Source organism: Hippocampus guttulatus, chromosome 2 (assembly GCF_054856545.1).
Source record: "Hippocampus guttulatus isolate MCC_2025c chromosome 2, RoL_Hgut_1.0, whole genome shotgun sequence".
Lineage (NCBI taxonomy): Eukaryota > Metazoa > Chordata > Actinopteri > Syngnathiformes > Syngnathidae > Hippocampus > Hippocampus guttulatus.
Genome location: NC_141262.1, coordinates 32,517,960 through 32,538,903, shown reverse-complemented (window position 1 = coordinate 32,538,903; position 20,944 = coordinate 32,517,960). Strand labels below are relative to the sequence as shown.

The 20,944-nt window shown below is 42.6% G+C and overlaps 1 non-coding gene across 1 annotated transcript; it reads right to left on the bottom strand.

Annotated features, from left to right (window-relative positions):
* Positions 1-12,128: 12,128 nt before the first annotated feature.
* trnag-gcc (transfer RNA glycine (anticodon GCC)) lies at positions 12,129-12,199 on the bottom strand. The gene has a single exon. It is a non-coding gene; the product is annotated as a tRNA-Gly (tRNA).
* Positions 12,200-20,944: the final 8,745 nt, after the last annotated feature.

Genomic DNA, 20,944 nt, shown 5'->3' with positions numbered 1-20,944 from the left:
ATTTATTTATTCATTCAAATTTGGCAGGCTTGTAAACAACACTCTTCTCTGTGGTTTGCCAAATTTATAAGATATTTTTATTTTCTCTTCAGAGTGATTTTTACTACTGTTCTACGCCTGTAACATCAAGACTAAAGCAGGCCCACATAATTAAGTATGAGACAGGTCCTGCAATTACCCGCATGAGCTATACAGCATCAAGTATCAGGTCGGTCCAAATCATATATTAAAAACAAAAACAAAAAACAATCAAGTACGTGACCACTTTGAATCATCAAGTATGCGGCTGATTCACACCATCAAGTGCTGGCATGGGGTCAACAACAGCAACAATGAGACAGATCCATCAGTCACAAGACAGGTCTATGCAGTACAGTATTAGGCTGGTCCTCCTAATCAAGGAGGAGGCAGGCCCTCAAAATCAATTTTCCACACCGTTAAACACTGTCATGAAGATGTACTGTGGAAAGCTTTGCCCAAGCTCAAGTGGAACAGCAGTCTTTACTAGGCCCCCTTTCGCTGAATCTTTCTTTGCATGCCTGCATACGTGTGATCTGGTTCAATGTTTGGTGTGTAACGCAAAGTAAAAATCCGCATGTGGGTTGAATTTCCCCTTGAGGGACTATTATGACTGTAATAAAATAAAAATCTAAATTAAACATTACATTACGATGCAGCATCAAATATTAGGCGGGCCCGAAGCATGTTCAGCATGAGAGGGCAATCATCTGCAAAACCCTTTTTCATATAAGCCAGGTCAATCATTTTTGTGACAGGTCCTCGTGATCAAATATGAAATAGTTTGATCACATTCAAGCCAAGTCCTCAGCCGCAAGTACGACACAAGTTGATCGCGAATAAGAGAGAGCCTGATGGATTGATTATTTTTAGTAATCATACATTTGCATATTATTCGATTGATTATGCTCGCAAAGAAGAACGCTTCTGCCTGACATGATAAATTGATTATGCTTGCAAAGAAGAACGCTTATGCTTGCAATCATTAATTGACTATGCCCGCAATGAAGAACGCTTATACTTCTTAATAAAGATATATCCTTTATTATGTACTCATACCTATAATCATTATATATTCTTCATTATGTACTCACTTTTATAATCAAGAATGCTTGGTGCACTGTGTGGAAGTTTAGGGACGCAACCACCTTTCCGAGGACGTGGTTGGGAAGAGATAAGTGTTAAGACTAAACAGTGAGCAAGGGTGAACAGTGAATGGAGCCATCAACACCAGCTGCAACGTGATGTCTTTGTGACACATGTACGTAATTTGCACTCACATACACACACATAGTCAAACAAGTTCAGTGTGTGTTCAACAGCCCCCACCCTTTAGGTTGGACACACCTATGTAGTAGCTTTCCTAATAAATGAGGGGGGAAGGAGGAGATGGTGAGGGTGACGTGCCGAGAACTGGAATGGAACGCTTCTCCTCGTTCCCTCCTGGTACCAGAATTGAGTCTCCTGTCTCCTCCTTGTGTTTTATTCCTGAGTGTCAAATTGGACCAACCTGACAGAGCCATAAAGTATGAGGCAGGTCCATCAAACTTGAGGCAGGTTCGCACCATCAAATGTTGACATGAGGTCAAAAACAGCAATGAGGCAGATCAATCAGACTGAAGATGTGTCAGTGGCTATGCGCTAAAATACAGGCAGGATTTTATTATGAAGCATCAAACATGAAAGGAGGATTTTGCGGTTGAAAAATATATCATACTGTATATATATACAGTATATATATACACAGTATATATACAGTATATACAGTATATACTGTATATATATATATATTAATAGTAATTCTGTTTAGAATATTCATTTAGTTATCGCGGTGCATTGTTGGTAGCAGACGCCATGTTTCACCAGACGAGTCATTACGGAAAGCCTGACCGTGGTCGTTGCAACTGGTCCTCCTGAGTTATATTCCTCTCGTTTCACCTTCGAAAGCAATTGCTGTAAGTCTGCTCGTGTTTATCATTATTTAGAAATGCGTTTCGGAGATTGTTTTCCCTCAATTGTTGTTATTGGAAACTCGCTAGCTTAGAGTACTGCTAACGATGTAGCGACGATGCTAAATCGGTGCTAACAAGCTAATTAGCATGCGACGGTACTGCGAAAACGCATTGTTTATCGTAGTATGTCACACTTTGAGCTGTATTTATGTCCTTTGTTAAACACCTGACAATTTGTGTTGTATTTGTGTACACAATATTAATGCATGTTTTAAATCTGTTCATTTCAGTTTTCACTCTACAATTCATTGAGCTGATGTCACAGTTGTTCACTGTACGCCGTCAAGAAGACCGTAATAAAGGAGCAAGACGCTCAGTTTCCTGGCTCATGAATAAATGAGTTTGGCTTGCTGTTGACCTGCGTTAACATACTCATAGTATCTAACACGTTGCGATAACAGTACACACATATATATATATATATATATATATATATATATATATATATACAGTATATATTGGGCATATTTGTTAAAACTGTCAAATGATGTGTGAAAAAAATCAACACAATGTGGCTCGATCTTGTACCTCTCACTTTCATAGGGTCTCCAATGTGATGCCCGCGGGCGCAGATAGCCCCCCAAAACCATACGATTAGCCCGCGAGCCTCTTCTAAAAACAGCTTAAACCTTTTTTTATTTTTTTTATTTTTATGATGGCGCCCCCTGAGTGGCTGCCTCTCCAGCAGTGCAATAAAGGATATCTTACTAGTGATGAGACATTGTGATTTTCTAGGACTGTTGTAGATTTGATAATTTGAAAATGTTAACACTGGCAGAGATTTCTAGAAATAGTGTTGCATGTTGATATTGATCAATTTCGTAATTATTGTGCGAAATCATTCTCGTGATCAGTGTCTCATCCTCATGCTGGATGATCCATCCAGCATGAGGCTACTGCAACTCACAGCATAAAGTACTTGCACGAGTTTCTTAGCATTAAGTATTAGCGCAGGCCGACGCTCTCCATCATCCCAGCAACCAGCTCTAAGTGAGTTGTGCAGCGTTGGCACATTTGTGATGAGTTTTCCATCTCATCTGCTCATCATTGTACAGGAAATAAACGCAACGGCAGATCAGTTTAAAAGTCGTTCATCTGATCTTTAAGTTTAACTCCATAAAGGGCAGCTACTTCCGTATGAGTCAAGCAAAACAACGAACTTTGGAACGGCTGTAAAAATAAATCTATAACACTTTACAACAGGTGCCCGGTCCTCATTTTAGTCACATGGACTCCAGACGTTTAATCTGATGATAGGTTCATTTATTTGAGCTAAGGCCTGATCCTCATCTGTAATACATTATGAGTCAATTATTGAGGCTTTTGTAAGTCATTCACAAGGGCTTTTGGAACACTGAGAGTTTAGTATGCCGGTCATGCTTTCAACCCTAACCCTGACACATTTCTCATAATGGTTACTAAGAGTGGACATGTGGGCCCAAAGCTTTTACAAACCTTTCTGCATCTGCCTTATCTGGAGAGTAAACAATTTGTCACCAGCGAGAGTGTTACACATCATTTGTTCTCTTCACCTCCAGCTATGAAGGAACATTCAATCCAAGTACGGTAAGTTTTTTTCAAACTTTTAAGCAGCTCACATTTCATGCACCATATAATATTATTCTGATGCCAAGTGGGCCTTTGTAATTGCATTCACTACCAGGAAGTATTGCTTGTTCTATGAAGTAAAAATTGCTTGATGAGTAGCCTGGCAGTGAAATAGACGAACATACATAGACAACTGTGTAAAGTTTTAGTTATCGATCCTGGAGCTCAGGGATAGAAACCTCTGCCAATTGTATCCCACACTTCAACAGCACGTCGAGCTCACAGTGCAGAGGTGCAGGATTCGATTCCAACTCCGACCTCCCCATGTGGGGTTTGCATATTCTCCCTGTGCCTGCACGGGTTTTCCCCTGGGTACTCCGGTTTCCTCCCAAAAACGTGCATGGCAGGTTAACGGGACACTCTGAATCAGTGGTTTTTAACCTGGGTTCGATCGAACCCCAGGGGTTCGGTGAGTCAGTCTCGGGTTCGACGGAGCCTCTGCCATGGAGGGTAAGACACACGTGACTCAACATGTTAATTAGTTATGACACGCCCGCTTGGCCATCACTGGCTGCAGATGATCACATTACATTGCTTGTCCAATCTGCTGCGGGAAATTTAGTTCGCTCAGTAGTCACCGTGTGAAAAAAACCCCCAAAAACGTATACTTATCTCTTGAATTTTTATTTAGTTTTTTCTGTTTTTAATAAATGCGTTTTTTAAATATCTTGAATTTGTTAAAAATACATACATTTATTATTCACTCATGAAGGGTTCGGTGAATGTGCATATTACCTGGTTGGGTTCGGTCCCTCGAAAAAGGTTAAGAACCACTGCTCTAAATTGTTCCTAGGTGTGAGCGCAGATGGTTGTTCGACTATGTGTGCCCTGCGATTGGCTGACGACCGGTTCGGGGTGTCTCCCGCCTGCTGCCCAAAGACAGCTGGTATAGGCTCCAGCACCCGCCGCGACCCTTGTGAGGGCCAATCGCAGGGCACACAAAGACAACAAAACAACCATTCGCGCTCACACTCACACCTCGGGACATTTTAGAGTGTTCCTGCCCCGCATGTTTTTGGAATGTGGGAGGAAACCGGAGATCCCGGAGAAAACCCACGCAGGCACGGGAAGAACATGGAAACTCCACACAGGAAGGCCGGAGCTTCAAAATTCAACCGTGGACCTCTGCACTGTGAGGCGGACGAGCTAACCAGTCGTCCAGCGTGCCGCCCTATTTATCCCCTAATTATTTTATTTTGTTATTTAGTTATTTCTAACCGGCGGCCCGGTAGTCCAGTGGTTAGCACGTCGACTTCACAGTGCAGAGGTACCGGGTTCAATTCCAGCTCCGGCCTCCCTGTGTGGAGTTTGCATGTTCTCCCCGGGCCTGCGTGGGTTTTCTCCGGGTACTCCGGTTTCCTCCCACATTCCAAAAACATGCACGGCAGGCTGATTGATCACTCTAAATTGTCCCTAGGTGTGAGTGTGAGAATAGATGGTTGTTTGTCTGTGTGTGCCCTGAGATTGGCTGGCAACCGATTCAGGGTGTCCCCCGCCTACTGCCCGAAGACAGCTGGGATAGGCTCCAGCACCCCCGCGACCCTAGTGAGGATGAAGCGGTTCGGAAGATGAATGAATGAGTTATTTCTGTTAAACATATACATTTTCGAATAAATGGCAAAAGGATAATAGAAAATCGACATTAATTAATTCATTTAATGGAAAAATGCTATATACTGTAGTTTTTTGTCATTGTTTTTTGGAAATTTTACATCTCAGAAGTACTCGTGGTGTCCACATTTGGTAAAGATATTGGTGACTACTCAAGAGATGAGTACTCGCATTGGTATGTGTCTGGAAAAAAAAAAGTAGTATCGAACATTCCTACCTTTCACCCAACATGAGGAAACAAGGACAAGCTTGTCTGAATTGTTTTGTAATGCAACATTCTCCTTCTAGTCCAAGTAGCTTGTTATTTGCCCATTTATTATGCATTTCAATTTGACTCTGAACTCAGTAATCAGGTCATACGCAAAATGTTAGTTGGGATATCTCACAGGAAACACAGCTCCCTCCAGGAACACATTTGATTTGCTTTTAAAATGAAAGTGCACAGCTCCATAGGGTAACCGAAAGTTTCTTTTTGGAAAATAATTGTACCGGTAATTCCTTCCGGGCATCGTTTGACAAACCCTTTTCCCCTGTATAAATAAATACATGTGATGACAAGTAGAGATTCCAACTTGGAATGAAGCAATAGACTGGCTAATGACTGTACACACAGTGACTGAAAATCTGGCCAATGAAGGCAAAGAGTTTCCATAGTCAAACCATGAAGCAAAGGGGGTTTTAAGTGGGAGCGTAGGCTGAGGAACAATCAGGCGGACTGATGCAATGACATCTCGTTTTAGAACTTCTGGGATAATTTGCTTGTGGCTCTCTAAAAACATGACTTTTCTGTCAAAAAAGAGGGCACCTTATTTGAATCCATCCCGAACCGTCTGAGTAGGAGCCACTGACTCTTTAAGCTGTGTCACTGTTTGTGTATGAAAAGACACACACATTAAAAAGCCGTCTCAGTAAGTCCCATTGCTACTGAAAATAGTTCAGCATAAATACATGAAGTGCTATTTTTAGTTTCAGCATCACGCAGACGCATGCAAAATAACGGGTTGGCCTGATTGTTTCAAACTTTTGGTCGTATTCTTTTGCCTACGGTCACCAACAATGATGTGTTTTTATGTTCTGATTCACGAGACGCAACTTTAACCTTTTAAGGTTGAAATGTGAGTGAAAAAAATGTTATGTGGTCGGAAATAATAATACATTTTGTGCCAGAGTGCAATTTAGTAGCAACAGAGAGCGGGGTGATGTTGGAAAGACTGTTTTTCTGGGGTTGGAGGGTCGTTTTGACATTTACACAGCCGAGGCTGTTGTATTCGTACCTTAAATGGATGACAAAATAAAATGAAACCCATGAGCAAACATTCTCAGCATGCGTACAAGGAAAGGAAGTCATTCAATCTCATTGACTTGGTTTTATGAGTCCCAAGACCTGTAGATTGTTAACTTATGATATATCAGAGAAGGAGGTGCCATCGATGGAAATTTGACATAAATAAAGAGAGACTTTGACCGGCTTGAGGTTCGTTCCCCCCACTAAAAAGATCTCATGAGAATTTGATAGCAGAATGCCAGGTCATCCGGGACGGTTGTTTCTGAGCTCTTGCCTTTCTCACCCAGAGTGATCATTCCCGGTGATCTTTGTGTTGTCTAAGCGGTATTTGATGACACAGAAATGATTGGCTGGCTTTGTATTGATTGGCTCTCCACCTCAATTGATACTTTCGATCATAAGCGCCGCCACAACTGACCTCTGAATGCATGCTGAGTCAATTTGCAAACGAAGCTGGCAGATTCCCTGGCTGCAAAATGGGATCTACGTCCCTGCAAGAATCGTTGTGATCTCTATCAGTCCTCTGAATTGTGGTCGGCGGGTTTTGAAAGAGTGCTGGAACAGAATAATCCACTCCACAAAGGTCATTTTCAATCTTCTTTTGCCACCTCACACTACTTTGTACCACCGGTGGGATAAATCTTTGTAAAGCCAAAGTGAGTGCACGGATGCTGCTGCGTATGTACTCAGCATCTAATCGCGGTTTCTGTCTTTCCAGGGCTGGTGAGACTGATGTGAGTGCACAACGGTAATCTTCTGTGGACGTCTTCTCAGCACACGGCCACAAAACAAAGTGCATAGACAGCTTGGCTAGTTCTTCCTGTCTGTCTGTTTCTGTTTGATGTGTGTGGACAATGACTGAGCGATTGGAAATGTCGAAATGTCATTCAGGCTTCTTATGTGTCATAATTTGGTTTGGGACCAACAGGTGGCACTGTAGGGCTTACCCTGCAGCTGCACACCTGTTGGTCGTTATGTCGTTATGTAATTAGGCTTTAAAAGGACTCCCAGCCTGACCACTCATTGTCGGGTCATTGCTGCTGTTGGCCGCTGTCATGTTTGTTTGTTGGTGTGTTCGCTGCTGTCATGTTTGTTCCGGTCTTGTTTCGATTATTTGGTAGTTTTTTGCTTCAGTCAGGGTTTTGTTTGATACTTTGGCTTCATTTTGTTTTCAGAACTTTGTTTAGGATTTAGTTTTCTCTGTTTTAATACAATCTGTCAAGTTCAACCTGCTCCTCCCTCTTGCCTGCTTTTTGGGGTCCACCACCACCACGCAACGTGACATTATGGAACTGTCATAGGAGGGGAAACTTGACCTCGTTCCAGCCTCGACTTCCAAGACAGATGAGAGCTATTAGTTATTTAGTCATTACAAAGAATTGATTAAAGGGACTGACTGTGTGTGAAGTTTTCTAATTGGATACTGGGTAAACAATTCCGTGGGATGTTTGAATTCCATCCCCCACTGTTTTTCCTTTCAATTTAAGGCCGGGCGGATAAGGAGTAAATGTCCTTTCTCTGTCTTTCAGACTGTATCAATCATCACGTTTATTTTCTCAACACATTGGTCAAGACTGTTGTTAACCGGTTGAGAGCAAAATGGTCAATGGAAAAGCTGGATTCCGAATCATACTCAAAATCAAATGTCATCCAACCTCTGTGAATCGTCCGAAGCCAACTCAAAACGGGACGCAGTTGTGTGTATGATTTCTTTGCGCATGTGAATGTTTTAATGAGATGGATAATGTTGTCCTGAGCGATCTCCTTCGGAACCTGGAGGAATCAGGTCCTCTGTCAGTCCAGCAGAATTTGCTTTTTTCAGCTTCACTAAACTGAGTGTCTGTGGATGCTCGTACAGTATTTGCATGATTCCCTGTCTTTGTCTCACACTCTACTTGTATCTCACTCTCAGGATCTTTATATGCCTCTCTTTCATGCTATGTCCTCTTTCTGAAAAGCAGTGTCTTCCAAGACCTCTCTCTCTCTCTCTCTGTGGCGCGCTCTACTTGCTTCTCTTCAGTGGCATCATCTAGCTCTGCCTGGTACGTGGTTTAGAATCAGGAGGTATTGTGTCATTTTTTTCTTTTTACCTTGAACTACGAAAAAAAAAGCAGTGGAACAGCCAACATTGACAAACATTTCAGTAAGTTGGTCTATAAATAACATTCACTAAAATAGTCTGTATTGTGGCGAGGCTATGTAATGTTAGCTAAAAGCATCGTGAATATGTTCTCTGACAAAAATCGTGGCCCCAGCTCAGGAAAACTGGTCTAGAACAGGGATCGATGATTCAAATGCTGCACGGGCCACAATTTTTAATCAGTGCGACTGGGAGGCCACATAGTAAGCTACCACTTCCTAACCAACAATGTGTTCTCTGACAAAACTGCCATTTTGAATATAGCGCGTACGTGCAAATTATGTGACATTTATGTAATATTAATACTAATTAATGAATAATCATATTTCCTTTTTTTCATAATACATTTCTGCATGTATGTATAATAAAAGACCCACTGTCTTACCTCAACAGCAAAGGGTTTGACGCAAACAAATAACGACAGGCTGTGTTTTTCTTTTCCAATGCAAAGGGTTCTCTTGCAAGCACTGAATGCACTTTTGAGCAAGTGCCGGACGAGAATGTGACCCAGGATGTGTACAAAATCCGGTGGCGCCCAGAAGACCATCCCTCAGAACCTTGCGTGAACATGAGGATTCCGCGTGACCAGACATTCGGGACTCATAGAACCATAGTTACATATGTAACCATCGTACCCTAGCGGTCTGGTGGGATGCCAACAATAAGCGCAAGAACTCACAAAAATCAGTTTACCCAAAATGTTAACATAATTCCGGTACCATGTTTGTCCTACATGTCAGTCCAAATCTGCTAAATTTTAGGCACAGTCACGTTGCAGTAAAGGGTGGAAGCGAAATCAAGCCAAGTCTGCCATCTAATGGTGAATGGTGATATTACAATATACGCGAATTAGAATATGGATGGATGGATGTTAAAAAGGTTTCATCTTTGGTTTGATTCAATACAGTATTGTATTGTATATGTAATAATTGTAAGATGAGTACATCACGGACTACACTTATCACGGGTTCTTTTGGAACGTAACCCCCGCGATAAACGAGGGATTACTGTCATTTGAAAACTACAATGTTTTCAACAGACAATAATCTGAAAGCCTCAATGTAGTAAAATACAGCAAAATAAAAGGCAAAAATAATGACTACCATTGTTGTTCATCATTTTAATATAAGTACCATTAAAAAAAGTGACCACTATTGCTGTGCATGTTTTGATATAAGTGCCTTGCATCGCAAAAAACAAAAACAAATAGTCATGAATGATCAAACAGTGAATCAGTTGTTAATATAAATCATGTGGCCTTTTTTCTTTAATTTGCGTACAAATATACTTACTCCGTGTACGTTCTGGCCTAGTTGACCACAAAGCTGATATACTCAGTAAGCTTTGACTAATTTTGTTGTATAAATTGCAACAAGTGGATCATAGGCATGGGCCGATAATAGCTTATGACGGTATGATATAACCGTAAGCAAAAATATGGCAGAATGAAGTGTGTAGTCTTAGCCAAAATGAATGCAAGAATGCGCGATCAAGCTATCCGATCCAAAGAATATCCACATTCTCCACTGCCCAATGTGTACTGTAGATATTGTGAATTAAAACAATACTTAATGACATTTATAATTATATAAGTTGGTCTACCTGAGGCTGAAATAGTGAAGCAAGGACTGTTGATGCACTCCAGTATGTACTACAGCTTGCAATGTGTCAAATGTGGAGAGCGGGGGTAAAAACAGCAACGATGGTTGATTAATTTAAGTGAACAGTGCTCAAAATCTTGAATATTAGATATGATACAAGCAAGCACAGGTTGATTCCATCATATTTACATATGAAATTTGGACTGCATCAACTAACTTCGGGTGGCACGAATTGATCCCGGGCCACGGAGCCGCCATTTATGGTGGACCCTGCAGTTGTTTTGTTTTTCAATGTTCTGTTGACTCTTGTAATTGGATTTTATTGTTCTGCCTGTCACAATATGCCACTGGCATATGTAGATTAATAAAGATGAAGTTAAGAAATAATAATTTTCTGACAAATGAAATGGAATTGGATAATTTCACCTGCCACCCTGACAGTCTCTCGTGGCACACAACTATGCCACAACGACCTGGTTGTGAATCAGTGATCCAAGTCTTTTTTGGAAAGGGTTAGATTACCTGATGAATAAGCAAGTTCACTATGTGTGATAATTGTTTCTTGACAAAGATTATTATTTTCTATCAAAAATAAAACAACATCACATGTTTTTAGTGCTGTTAGTGTAAGTACAGCCATAGCTTTCCATTTTCTCTGCGGCTACAGTGGTTTACGCCTTACTCACTCCCAAAGCGTGCTGCTTCTGGAGAACCAAGAAGCATGCAGTGAAATCTGAAAACATTTTGGGTAGGTTGTCAACAGCCAGGACAAGCGGATGAGCCCGTCTGCAAAGCTTGCTGTTAAGCAACTCTGGCAAGACGGCTGAGCTCTCCTGACCACATTTTCTGCTTTTCTAAGGTTGCAAATTATAATTCAAATTAATGAGTACAGGCTCTCTAAAATGTTCGATTTATATATGAAGGGAAATATTAAAGTAAGAAAGCATATTGCTGCAGCCCTCCAGGGCCACTAACAGATGCTAGAAAAAAGAACTCAGGGCAGCCTTACAGGTTTTTATAGAACATCAGAAAGTATCTTTCTGAAAATGCAATGACAATAACAAAAATGAACCGAGTGGAAGCTGAGTTCAAGTGTTGATCTGGTGCCAGTGTATCCTGTTCAAAAAACTGGATTCCTGAATTTTGTCCATCAGTTGGTTTAAAGGTGAGCAAAACAACAACAACAACAACAACAACAACAACAAAAAAAGCCTGCTGTTCACCATCAAGTATGAGAAGAGGTAGGAGTTAGAAGACGCAAACGAGACTGAGGAGGGGGTGAGCCATTCCACCCCGGAAGTCAATTCTTGTCCAAACAACGAAGAGGGAAGAGAACAGGCCATAAAACTGTGCAGGTGTTGTCCTTTTTGTGATCAAATGTTCATTACTGGTAAATAATCTTCAAAATGATAACCCCCAGCCCCAAAAAAACCCTGAAGAATTGCATTTACATATTTTTCATTGACTAATTTCATTGGAAGTTTGAGCTTTTCGTTGTTATCAAGACACTATGCAGGAAGGTTCTCAAAGTCATACTTTTGGTATTCTGACAACTATACCCAAAAGCACAGACATTGAAAACACAGACTTTCCTGATTTTTCTCTTTGTATTGGCCTCCCCCATCCAGCCATCCTCTGAACCGCTTAACCTCGTTTGGGTGCTAGATTCCTCTCAGCTGTCGGGGGGTGAGAGGCAGAGCACATACCATGAATTGGTTGGTAGTCCGTCTCAGGGCACAAAAAAAAAACCCATTCACACCTACTGACAGCTTTAAGTGTCCAACGAAGCAACCATGCGTATTTTTGGTATGTGGGAAGAAAACAACCAATTTGGAGGGAAAAGAAAATGATATTGCATTGGCCGGGAATCGAACCCGGGCCTCCCGCGTGGCAGGCGAGAATTCTACCACTGAACCACCAATGCTTATTGTATACAACGAAAAGTCTTTTTTAAGACTTATAAATATGTGCAGTTGTAAACCCAGTTGTCGAAAGTGGAGTTACTCTGCAAAAAGTATCTAGTCGAACAAAAGATTTATTTGCTTGTCGGATGCCAGTAGTTAAAAGAGCAAAAGCAGGATCAACAGGCCAGCTTTCCCACTCTATAAGGCTGGGGGCGGGTTGGTGCATTGACGACTTCATCAGAGGGATTTTCAGACACAAAGCCAAGGTGGATACCACATAAAGGGGCACTTCTGCAGAACATTTAGCAGATAAGAATGCATGCGTCCCTCCATAATGGCTGTTGACAGTCTGCCGTTGTACATATGTAATTATGTTTGTGGATGTAAATGACGCGTGCTTTGATGTGAACGATGGCAGCGTGAAAGCTCATATGTCATTCGAGTCCTATAACTAATGTAAGTTGAGGGGTTCGTAGGTTTTAGATGGATTGCTCTACGTTTATAATGGGCAAAAAGGAGAGGACGACTTCGTTTGAACACAGCTCTTTCTTTTTTTCTTTTTTTTTTCCAACGGCTGCCTCCTAACTCTCGAACGAACACTCCCCCTTCCGGTATCGACCCACCTTCCTGCTTTTCTTCCCCAATCACATGTAAGCAACAAGAATATTTCAGGACGTATTAAACAGAGTATAATTAAGGTAACTAACATAAAAGAATATAATGCTTAAATATAAAATGATAATAATTAACAATTTAACAAAAGCTTACATTCTTCCCCCTCCCACCAGAGAAATGTCCTCATTTCTACTTTGATCACTTAATGTAGAATCCAGGTTACAACAAATTAACATTGCACAGGGGGGGGGGGGGGGGGGGTAAAAAAAAGGCATCAGAAACATACAATCACATCAGAACAAAGTCTTTGAAACGCGAAGGAAGTTTAACTAGGCGGTGGCCTGGGCGTGAAGAGGAACCGGTGTTTGAACCCAGTGCTGCAGGCAGAACAGTAGGCCTCTGGTCCACAGATGAGGGAACAGGTAAGTCTGTATCAGTCGGCTGAGGCCTTTCCAATGGGGCCAGACAATGTGATAAATGCTCGCACACTGCTATTTACACCATTCATTCCACGTTCAGCATCCAATTTGAAATGAAATGGAATATGAATTTAACACGAGTGGTTTTAGCAGAGCTGAGCGGACCAAATGTGTCCTGTTTTTTTTGTTTGTTTGTTTTTTGAAAACCTATGGCGACATGCAAGTCAGCGCATTTACGGCGCATATTTTCATCCACATCTACGAGACGCATCAACCGTACATAAATGATTAGTGTTACTGGCAACTTCAAAGTATAGCGGGGAATGTAGCGGTGCATAAAAGTGACTGAGGAGGCATAAGAAGTGATGAAGTTTTGAATGGGAACTTGCAAGCTAGTCAGCAGTTACCTCCTCGTTCCAGCGGCTCTGGCGAGGACTCTCAGCTGCTTTCCGTTATGTCCGAAGGCACATATTCGTCCGACATCGGGATCCAAATCGCTCTCCAATTCATCGTTTTCGCCGTCGTCTCTACGAGACGATTCCAACTAATCGCTGACGTGTGCCCGGCGTCGGCCATGCGAAGCAATGCAGCCTCTTTGCCGTCATCGCTGGAAGTCGCCGGGGAGACGATTTGTGGGCGACGTGGGGCATCGGGAGACACAAAATGCTCTGCCAAGCGATGATCGCTGACGTGGAGCAAGTTCATCTTCATCAGATGAACTCGAAACTCGGCGTGAGCTATGCGGGCTGCGTGTAGCACGCCATGTTTGTGCAGGCCGACGTTCGTTTGACAGGTGCCGCTTTCGATTAGTGACCGAAGCGTCATTTTCTCTTCCACACAAACACCATCTCCTTTGTTGTTTTGTTTCGAGGACGCTTTTATACCGAAAAATAAATCATTTTTAGTTAGTTATTTCCTTTTCTCCATCGTTGCTAGTTGCTAATGTTCCAATCCACTATCCACATACGCCCCTCCTTCACTGTACGCCCTTTCTACTACTTCTGCTGCGTGATCCTGGTTGATTTTTGCACCACTGCCACCCGATGGACATTTTTTTGCTATTTAACATTGCCGTCAAGCCTAATCCTGTGGTGAGAAGTTGCATCGGACTCTCTTGCACCCTCCCCCATGAAAACACGTGATTGACGTATTAATACGTCATGGGGAGGGAACGGCTATGCGCAAATTGACGTATTTATACGTCAAAGGGTGTAAATGAGTTAATGAACTTTCTGTAATAGGAACAAAGTCCGACAAAGGCTCTCACTTCAGTTGGAGTGTGAGGAGTGGGCCAATCTTTCACACTTTGTACGTTCTTGGGGTCTGGCTTTACACCGTCCTTTGAGACGATGTGCCCAAGGAAGAGTACATTGTCCTTGGCAAGGTAGCATTTGGCAGGGTTTAACTTCAAACCGCTACACTGGAATCTGCAGAAGACCTCTTCCAAGTGCTGGAGATGTTCTTCAAAGGACTGGCTAAAGATCAAGACATCATCCAAATAAACGAGGCATGTCTGCCATGGGAGGCCACGGAGAACCATCTCCATCAGCCTTTGAAACGTCGCTGGGGCATTGGTCAGTCCCATTGGCATCACTTTAAAGTGATAGAGTCGTGAAAGCGGTCTTCTCACGATCTTCCTCTTTCATTTCCACCTGCCAGTATCCGTGCTGGAGGTCCATGGTGGAAAACCAAGCGGAACCTGAGAGCGCATCCAAGGCATCGTCCACTCTTGGCAGAGGATGTGAATCTTTGATGGTTACAGCGTTAAGTTTTCTATAATCTAAACAGAAACGCCAAGATCCATTCTTCTTGCGTACCAGAACGACAGGCGCGGCCCAAGGACTGTAGCTCTCTTCGATGACGTCTGCTTTCAGAAGCTTGTCGACTTGGCGCTGGATTTCCTGTCGCTGGTCTGGTGTCACCCAGTACGCTCTCTGCTTGATTGGTGATGCATCACCTGTGCGAATGCGATGCTTGATGATACCTGTTCTACCTTGGTCATCTTGGTGTTTGCTGAACACGACGGAGTACTTAGACAGTAAGGCTTTCAGTGACTGAGCTTGTGTTGGAGTCAGACAGGTTTCATCTATCTCAACAGGAGGAGCAGTCATATCAGAAACATGCGAAGCAGCACAGCGTGACTCTTCTACAGCTACAGTGTCAATAGATGAGATGGAATGAAACTCACCAAGGTGTTGACCGACATGCAGCTCGAGGTGTTCCTCGGTCGTGTTTGCTTGAATTTACAAAAGTGGATTCATTTAACTGACAAAGGTGCTTTAAACACAGAAAGGGTGGATGGAAATGAAGACAGATTTTACAGTATGAACAGTATGTGCTCATGAGATAATGACCAGGAAATACCGGACCCTGCTTAAACATTCTCTTGTTTTTGACAAGTGGGCGTGCAAGTCTACCCTCTTCACACGTGTACGTTTGCAGAAGTGTTTTAAGCACTCATGGAATAACATCAAAGTATTCATAGTCTTTGTATATTCTAGCCACGCAGTAAAAAGTACATTGAAACTGCTTTGCGCGAGCTGCAAAAATACCCCCATCCCTCCCCCCGGCCCCCAGAGGGGGCTCCCATTACTCCAGCGAGACGGAGAGGGGCTGCAGGCCCGTATCAGTGGGGAATTGTGAACTATCCAACAGATCCTGCATGATGAGGAGGTTTCTCTGCCGAAGCACTTAAAGTCAGTGTGGGAAGAAGACATGGTGAAAGTCCAACGTCATGCGGAGCACATGGAACAGGCAGTAGAAGCTGGAGGAACTGATTGAGGAAAATATCAAGTCAAGTCAAGTACAACTATGTACTTGATATGTATAAATATGGGGTGCCTCTTCGGCAGGTATGCACAACCATGGACGCTTCAGCCACCATGGTCGAGGTGAGACGCTAATCATAAAATGGTGCTTAAAATAAGACGTGCAGTATTCCACAGGATTACTTCTTATAGATGGCTTGCACGCTGTTCAGAGTAATGCATTCTGGGGCGTCTTTTTTTTCTACAGTGGCCATCTGGGGGGGGGGGGCATTGTTACACGTGATGCATGCACACAGTTGCGTACCCTCCTTGTTCCTCCATCCATCCATCCATCCATCCATTTTCCAGTGTTGTGTCCAAGGACCGGCAACCCGAGGCCAAGGCCAAGGACTTGACTCCGAGGCTAAGGCCAAGGCCAAGGACTTGGAAAAATTTCCGAGGCAAGGCCAAGGCCAAGGACTTGAGAAATTTTCCGAGGCCAAGGCCAAGGACCAAGGACTTGCCTCCGAGGCCAAGGCCAAGGAACAAGGACTGATTTTGAAGCTGAGGCCTAGCCGAGGACATGTATAAAACAATGCTATCATACCACTTGGCAGGTCTTCATGATTTGCAACACCCCTCCATCATAACCCCTTGCACTCCCTAACGCTTGAATGAAGTGTTTTTATTCAAAGAGTAGAACAGTCAGGGTATGATGAATCTCTAAACATTCTCTGAGTACTACTATTATTACCACTACCACTAATACTACATTAATTAATACCTTCAACTTCACAATAATAATAATAAATAATTAAATCAACCATGATTTTAAACTATGTATAATCAATATTCATTATTCCAAACATGAGAAAGCATTCAGCAAACATAACTGGAATCGAGCAAAAGGACTCCAAATCCCAAGGGCCAAACCCAGAAGTGAAGTGCCGACATTATTGACTCCAGCTGTAACGCAAATTACTTGGTTCAAACAAACATTCTAGTGCGACTGCACAAACGTGCCGACTGTGCAAAAATAACTAAATAGAAGACACCACTGTTACAGAAAGGCTTTACACGCTATTTAAACTGCCGATCGCGAACAGAACGAACCGTGATTGAAACTAACTGTGATGCCGCTCTTTACACATTGCGCTGACTGTTATCTGTCAGTGACAGCCCTGTCCCTTTTAAAGGGCCAGAGAAAGTCATCAACGTGGGTTTCCCTGGATGTATTTTGTTTGATTTCTTTATGATTATTGCGGCTCTCTGCCCCGTTTTATACCTGTGGTCGAAGGATTAGAGGTTTTAATCCCTCGTTGTGTCCGAGGACCGGCAACCCAAGGCCAAGGACTTGACTCCGAGGCCAAAGCCAAGGACCAAGGACTTGACTCTGAGGCCAAGGACCAAGGACCGCCCAGAGCCTCTAGCCGGTCCTCGAGGCCAAGGACCGGCTCGAGGAACACATCACTGCCATTTTCTCATCGTTTTTATCTTCACAAGGGTCGCAGGGCGTACTGGAGCGCATCCCAGCTTTCTTTGGGCAGTAGGCAGGGGACACCCTGAACTGGTTGCCAGCCATTCGCAGTCCTTGTTCCTCAACTTGCTAAATGACAGCATTTTCAAACTATTTTGATGATCTAAAAACCGCAATTTCAGCAGAAAGTTACTTTGTGTGAATGAGTCATACACCCTGTAAAATGCTGATTTTTCCGCAGACAGACAGACTTGGTTTAGTACCTGGTGTTAATGACATGCTCTGTCGGTCTGTGACACACCACCTGATGAGTAAAAATCATTGGTGGATTACAACTATTCAGTAAGCAGATGGATATAGAGTGTAATCTTAAAAATCTTAACCGAGGAAGCCATTGCATGGGCTAGCAAACTGTTGTGTGTTGTTCATATTGTACCGGTTCTGTTGCTCTATTGCACATACAGTAGCCACACAGTGCAGCCAGCTTTTGTTCTTCTACAATAAATAAAATTGTTGTTTGCACTTTATCTGCGCATTGTTGAACATACCGTATTGGCCCGAATATACGACGGCCCTGATTATAAGACGACCCCCTCTTTTACAAGACTCAAGTTTGAAAAAATACATTTTGAACACCAAATTAATTTTTATACAGAAAATAATTACAGTACATCTGAAACAAATGATTATAACAATATATTTGAGAGAATAAGTATGTTATTATGCCTCATTCAAATTTTAATATCTGAACATTTAAATATGTAAACTAAAGTGCAATCACATTCGTAAATGACTGGCTTCTGGTTTTTGAACTGTAAATTACATCATAACTTATCCTCAGCTGCCGGTTAATCTGGCCGATCTTCGACCCACTTTTCTCCAGATTGTTTCTCCATTTTCTGTTTTCTCTTCTATTATTTTCTTCTCTTTTCTTTCTTACCACTATTTTTTATTTTTCTTCTTCGTGCTACCGCTCTTTTTATTTTTATTCTTCGTGACAGGGGTTCACTTTGGCCTGCAGAGTCAACTTCAGCATTCGCTTCAATGATATCTGGCGCCATCTAGCGTCGTGAATGGGTATAACGTCTAGACCCCCGAATATAAGACGACCCCCACTTTTTCAGTCTTATTTCAATGCAAAAAACATCGTCTTATATTCGGGCCAATACGGTGATTACTCTATGTGGCGAGGAAGCATCACGTTTGTTAATTTTCTCGGGTGTTGTCAAGTAGATGGTGAGCAAATAAAAAATCCAAAGTGAAAGTGTTGAAAAGTGCAGGCGACTTAGATGCCTTCTTGTCTTTTGCCTTATAGGGATGCGTAGTATATCACACCAGCAAACATCTACTCCTATACAACGATCATTAGCTTCCACCTTGAAATTTTTTTTAAGGTGCAGCCATCCATCCATTAATTATCTGAAGCGTTCGTCCTCACGAGGGTTGCAGGGGTGCTGGAGATGATCCCAGCTGTCTTCAGGGCAGGCAAGGCACACATAGACTTACAACCATTCACATTCACAGTCATCTCATGCATGTCCAGGACGTACAAATCAATAATGAAAACAATTCAGAGGAGTGTACATGGAACTTTTATAAAACTTTGCATTTTTTCCCTGCATTCCTGACATGTTTATAAATGATGTCGCAACTTAAATTGAAGGTGACACCGTGGCCTTCTACAAATTAAGAAACAACTTCTGAGGGAGAAAAGAAGGTTGGAATTCAAGATTTCCAAATCAGGAAGGCAATCAACAAGATTTAACAAGTGAAGTGCAGCCTCGCGCTGTACGCAAACTGCTCGAGTGGCAGAAACACTGAATGCTTAAAGAAGGTCAGAAAGAAATACTGTATGCCCCTTCCTGGTGGGCAGCAGAGTGCTTTGTGAAAATGTTCCCTGTCATTGAATTGAACAAGCAGATGCAACTGGAATATTTGAATGTTTAGTTTTGGCATGTTGGTAAAACTACTCACGTGTTTGAAGAATGCAGTATGTTGAGGAAAACTTTCATGAGTCATCTTCGTCCCCTCGCGTTAATAATAATAATCACACCGACATGAACTTTCATCACTATTTGAGCTGTCAGTCAATAATGGATTTTTTTTTTCTTTAATTGTCGCCTCTGTCGCTCCCACAGATCAGGTACATTTTCATTTTGGTGTGATGACTAATGGGTTGCTTTTGGCATGTTTGCTTGCTGTCACACGAGTTTAATTTCCATCTCATTTCAGACCACAACAGTGGAATTTCTGCTCAAGGAAAGAAAGACCAAATGCATTGTTACATCTGCGTATTTTCTGGAGCAGGGAGTGTTGTGAATGTGGACAGTGAGAAAGATGTTCCAGTCGCAGAAATCAGTTGATCATTTATGCGTGTGCTTTATTTGACGCAAATTACATTTGGACTGAGAACGATCTTAGCGACCACAAAGGGAGTTAATTGCCACAAAGAAAATTGCTATGGTGTCACACCGAACGGGGTAGATGGACGACACAAATGAATTTATTGTTTCACTGGCTGGCGATGCTTTCAATTTAGAAGGCCATTATATAAAATATCATCAGTGCGGCAAGTTAATGGATTCTACCTGAAAGGTCTCTCGCCATTAACTTTCAATGTGGAGACAGCGCGGCCGTGCATTGTCAACTTCTAAGACAAAAGAAGAAGAAGAAAAGACTTAGAAGTCAAGATGGCGCCCGAGTAGGCAGCCGTCGGCAAGTGCTCTCATGAGCCTTGCTTTTTTTGTTGTTTTTGTGTTTGTTTTGTCACTTTGTGTTTGTTGTTACGTCGTGTGGACCTGATGTGGACTTTTTTCAGCATTTTTTGGCCACGACATTCATCAAGAAGGAGACTCTGTGCTTGGTGGTTGCGCCTTCTCGGCAGCATGGGTATACCAGCACTGTTTTTGACTGGGAGGAATGTCGGCGCCATTTGACTGTCGTTGCTGGACCGTTTGCGCTTGTGTCTTGCGCCTGTTATGGGCAGCATTTTTCACAGCCCCGCTTTGTTCAGCGGACAGATCGGTGCTGTTGAACGGTCTGCGGCTGGATGGATGTAAGGCTTGAGGAGCTGACGATGAGAAGAAAGGAGCGTTAGCGCGGAGCGCCGATGCGGATTTGGATCTGGGAGTCGCGGCTTGGAGTTTGAAGCGGATTACGTGGGACAGGAGAAGTGAACTAATCTCTTTTCGTCAATGGACGCTACAGCTTCGTGTTTGCTTTCAAAACATACAGTAGCTTGTAGCAGACGTGTGCACATTTTCAGCAAGACGTCTCTGACCCACTGGTGAAAGGACACTTTGATCCTCTCCTCTTTCATCTATAACTGCTTCAGACAACAAAGTGTATGCAGAAAAGTGGTGAAGATTGCACGACTGTCTGTGTCCTATGTGTTGTGTTGTGTTATTTTGACTTCAAAATGGCGCCGCGTGAGTGGCTGCCTTTCCAGCAGCTCCTATATTTTGTTGTTCTACTTCTTCCTTTCATAACTTTGCTGCTGTGAATTGG